The sequence below is a fragment of the Styela clava genome, chromosome 15 (genome assembly GCF_964204865.1).
Source record: "Styela clava chromosome 15, kaStyClav1.hap1.2, whole genome shotgun sequence".
In the NCBI taxonomy this organism is placed as follows: domain Eukaryota; kingdom Metazoa; phylum Chordata; class Ascidiacea; order Stolidobranchia; family Styelidae; genus Styela; species Styela clava.
The window spans coordinates 3,087,501-3,092,500 of NC_135264.1; the positions used below are offsets into that span (position 1 = coordinate 3,087,501).

The following is a 5,000-nucleotide window of genomic DNA, read 5'->3' on the forward strand; positions in this document are numbered from 1 at the left end:
AACTAAGAACGGCCATGCACCACCACCCACAGAATCAAGAAAGAGCTCTCAATCTGTCAATCCTACCTGTGTCCGGGCCGGGTGAGTTTCCCCGTGTTGAGTCAAATTAAGCCGCAGGCTCCACTCCTGGTGGTGCCCTTCCGTCAATTCCTTTAAGTTTCAGCTTTGCAACCATACTTCCCCCGGAACCCAAAGACTTTGGTTTCCCGGAAGCTGCCGGAAAGGTCGTCATGGTAACGCCTCCCGATCGCTAGTTGGCATCGTTTATAGTCAGAACTAGGACGGTATCTGATCGTCTTCGAACCTCTGACTTTCGCTCTTGATTAAAGAAAACATTCTTGGCGAATGCTTTCGCAGTAGTTCGTCTTCCGCCGATCCAAGAATTTCACCTCTAACGGCAGAGTACGGACGCCCCCGTCTGTCCCTCTTAATCATTACCTCGTGCTCCGAAAACCAACAAAATAGAACCGAGGTCCTATTCCATTATTCCATGCAACACTATGCAGGCGAACAGCCTGCTTTGAACACTCTAATTTTTTCAAAGTAAACTTATCGGCCACCGCCGACACTCAGTCAAGAGCACCGACGGAGAACCGAAGGTGAGGCGAACGCAACCAGTGACACGCCTTGCGACGGACCGGCGGCGCTCGCCCAAAATCCAACTACGAGCTTTTCAACCGCAACAACTTTAGCATACACTGTTGGAGCTGGAATTACCGCGGCTGCTGGCACCAGACTTGCCCTCCAATGGATACTCGTTAAGAGTTTTAGGATGTACTCATTCCAATTACAGGGCCTCGTTAGAGTCCTGTATTGTTATTTTTCGTCACTACCTCCCCGTGTCGGGAATGGGTAATTTGCGCGCCTGCTGCCTTCCTTGGATGTGGTAGCCGTTTCTCAGGCTCCCTCTCCGGAATCGAACCCTGATTCCCCGTTACCCGTTATCACAAAGGTAGGCACGTAGCGTACCTTCGACAGTTGATAGGGCAGACACTTGAATGATACGTCGTCGGTGCAGAGACCGTACGATCCGCGTGGTTATCCAGAGTCATCAAACGTCACAGGACGAACCCGGTCGGTTTTGATCTGATAAAAGCGCGCCTCCCGAAGTCGGCGCTTAATGCATGTATTAGCTCTAGAATTACCACAGTTATCCACTTCGCTTACGAGACCAAATAAACCAAGACTGATTTAATGAGCCATTCGCAGTTTCGCTTTACGAGAACTCGTACTTGCACCTGCATGGCTTAATCTTTGAGACAAGCATATCACTACTGGCAGGATCAACCAGATAGCTGCGACAGCTGCGCTCGGCCCTTGCTGGGCCGCCCGGCGCGTGCTCGTCGCATTCGTTTAAGACCGAGGCGATCGCCTGCGGCCGTACTCAGCTTCGACAGTCGCTGGCCGCGACGTCCACGCTCTCGCCGGCAGTGCCAGGCGGAGCGATTTGCGTTTTTTCTTTGCTCGCCCTCTCTCGGGCTCGATCCATTCAGTTTCGCACAAACAAGAGCTCTGCCGGCCGCCTGCAGCGGTGCCTAAAACCCGGGCATAACAATGCGACCGTTCTGCTAGGCCGACAAGCGCTCAAGCCAGACGCTCGATCGAACGCCCCCTACATATTAGTCGAGACAACGGCTCGCTCATTAGCATCGCGTTTGTACTTTAACTTTTTTTGGCTCGGCTTCTTTCGACGCCGATGCCGGCGACGCAGCACTCTCTCGCCCGCCAGCCACCGAGAAAAGGGTGCGCTCCGACCGGCCCCGCACCGCTCTTTCTTGGCTCATTCGAAATTACTGTCTTTCGCTCTGACATGCCTTACCTAGGGTTAGGTTAGTATGCTTGCACGTTTGTACTTTAACTTTTTTCGGCTCGGTTTCTTTCGACGCCGATGCCGGCGACGCAGCACTCTCTCGCCCGCCAGCCACCGAGAAAAGGGTGCGCTCCGACCGGCCCCGCACCGCTCTTTCTTGGCTCATTCGAAATTACTGTCTCTCGCTCTGACATGCCTTACCTAGGGTTAGGTTAGTATGCTTGCACGTTTGTACTTTAACTTTTTTCGGCTCGGCTTCTTTCGACGCCGATGCCGGCGACGCAGCACTCTCTCGCCCGCCAGCCACCGAGAAAAGGGTGCGCTCCGACCGGCCCCGCACCGCTCTTTCTTGGCTCATTCGAAATTACTGTCTTTCGCTCTGACATGCCTTACCTAGGGTTAGGTTAGTATGCTTGCACGTTTGTACTTTAACTTTTTTCGGCTCGGTTTCTTTCGACGCCGATGCCGGCGACGCAGCACTCTCTCGCCCGCCAGCCACCGAGAAAAGGGTGCGCTCCGACCGGCCCCGCACCGCTCTTTCTTGGCTCATTCGAAATTACTGTCTTTCGCTCTGACATGCCTTACCTAGGGTTAGGTTAGTATGCTTGCACGTTTGTACTTTAACTTTTTTCGGCTCGGCTTCTTTCGACGCCGATGCCGGCGACGCAGCACTCTCTCGCCCGCCAGCCACCGAGAAAAGGGTGCGCTCCGACCGGCCCCGCACCGCTCTTTCTTGGCTCATTCGAAATTACTGTCTTTCGCTCTGACATGCCTTACCTAGGGTTAGGTTAGTATGCTTGCACGTTTGTACTTTAACTTTTTTCGGCTCGGCTTCTTTCGACGCCGATGCCGGCGACGCAGCACTCTCTCGCCCGCCAGCCACCGAGAAAAGGGTGCGCTCCGACCGGCCCCGCACCGCTCTTTCTTGGCTCATTCGAAATTACTGTCTTTCGCTCTGACATGCCTTACCTAGGGTTAGGTTAGTATGCTTGCACGTTTGTACTTTAACTTTTTTCGGCTCGGCTTCTTTCGACGCCGATGCCGGCGACGCAGCACTCTCTCGCCCGCCAGCCACCGAGAAAAGGGTGCGCTCCGACCGGCCCCGCACCGCTCTTTCTTGGCTCATTCGAAATTACTGTCTTTCGCTCTGACATGCCTTACCTAGGGTTAGGTTAGTATGCTTGCACGTTTGTACTTTAACTTTTTTCGGCTCGGCTTCTTTCGACGCCGATGCCGGCGACGCAGCACTCTCTCGCCCGCCAGCCACCGAGAAAAGGGTGCGCTCCGACCGGCCCCGCACCGCTCTTTCTTGGCTCATTCGAAATTACTGTCTTTCGCTCTGACATGCCTTACCTAGGGTTAGGTTAGTATGCTTGCACGTTTGTACTTTAACTTTTTTCGGCTCGGTTTCTTTCGACGCCGATGCCGGCGACGCAGCACTCTCTCGCCCGCCAGCCACCGAGAAAAGGGTGCGCTCCGACCGGCCCCGCACCGCTCTTTCTTGGCTCATTCGAAATTACTGTCTTTCGCTCTGACATGCCTTACCTAGGGTTAGGTTAGTATGCTTGCACGTTTGTACTTTAACTTTTTTCGGCTCGGTTTCTTTCGACGCCGATGCCGGCGACGCAGCACTCTCTCGCCCGCCAGCCACCGAGAAAAGGGTGCGCTCCGACCGGCCCCGCACCGCTCTTTCTTGGCTCATTCGAAATTACTGTCTTTCGCTCTGACATGCCTTACCTAGGGTTAGGTTAGTATGCTTGCACGTTTGTACTTTAACTTTTTTCGGCTCGGCTTCTTTCGACGCCGATGCCGGCGACGCAGCACTCTCTCGCCCGCCAGCCACCGAGAAAAGGGTGCGCTCCGACCGGCCCCGCACCGCTCTTTCTTGGCTCATTTGAAATTACTGTCTTTCGCTCTGACATGCCTTACCTAGGGTTAGGTTAGTATGCTTGCACGTATGTACTTTAACTTTTTTCGGCTCGGCTTCTTTCGACGCCGATGCCGGCGACGCAGCACTCTCTCGCCCGCCAGCCACCGAGAAAAGGGTGCGCTCCGACCGGCCCCGCACCGCTCTTTCTTGGCTCATTCGAAATTACTGTCTTTCGCTCTGACATGCCTTACCTAGGGTTAGGTTAGTATGCTTGCACGTTTGTACTTTAACTTTTTTCGGCTCGGCTTCTTTCGACGCCGATGCCGGCGACGCAGCACTCTCTCGCCCGCCAGCCACCGAGAAAAGGGTGCGCTCCGACCGGCCCCGCACCGCTCTTTCTTGGCTCATTCGAAATTACTGTCTTTCGCTCTGACATGCCTTACCTAGGGTTAGGTTAGTATGCTTGCACGTTTGTACTTTAACTTTTTTCGGCTCGGCTTCTTTCGACGCCGATGCCGGCGACGCAGCACTCTCTCGCCCGCCAGCCACCGAGAAAAGGGTGCGCTCCGACCGGCCCCGCACCGCTCTTTCTTGGCTCATTCGAAATTACTGTCTTTCGCTCTGACATGCCTTACCTAGGGTTAGGTTAGTATGCTTGCACGTTTGTACTTTAACTTTTTTCGGCTCGGCTTCTTTCGACGCCGATGCCGGCGACGCAGCACTCTCTCGCCCGCCAGCCACCGAGAAAAGGGTGCGCTCCGACCGGCCCCGCACCGCTCTTTCTTGGCTCATTCGAAATTACTGTCTTTCGCTCTGACATGCCTTACCTAGGGTTAGGTTAGTATGCTTGCACGTTTGTACTTTAACTTTTTTCGGCTCGGCTTCTTTCGACGCCGATGCCGGCGACGCAGCACTCTCTCGCCCGCCAGCCACCGAGAAAAGGGTGCGCTCCGACCGGCCCCGCACCGCTCGTTCTTGGCTCATTCGAAATTACTGTCTTTCGCTCTGACATGCCTTACCTAGGGTTAGGTTAGTATGCTTGCACGTTTGTACTTTAACTTTTTTCGGCTCGGCTTCTTTCGACGCCGATGCCGGCGACGCAGCACTCTCTCGCCCGCCAGCCACCGAGAAAGGGTGCGCTCCGACCGGCCCCGCACCGCTCTTTCTTGGCTCATTCGAAATTACTGTCTTTCGCTCTGACATGCCTTACCTAGGGTTAGGTTAGTATGCTTGCACGTTTGTACTTTAACTTTTTTCGGCTCGGCTTCTTTCGACGCCGATGCCGGCGACGCAGCACTCTCTCGCCCGCCAGCCACCGAG

At 54.8% G+C, this 5,000-nt stretch overlaps 1 non-coding gene across 1 annotated transcript in view; it reads right to left on the reverse strand.

The window, feature by feature from the left end:
* LOC144413331 (small subunit ribosomal RNA) overlaps nucleotides 1-1,294 on the reverse strand; it is a 1,810-nt gene extending 516 nt beyond the window's left edge. The window contains exon 1 of the ribosomal RNA XR_013469365.1: nucleotides 1-1,294. This exon is cut by the window's left edge and continues 516 nt beyond it. This is a non-coding gene — a ribosomal RNA (small subunit ribosomal RNA).
* Nucleotides 1,295-5,000: the final 3,706 nt, after the last annotated feature.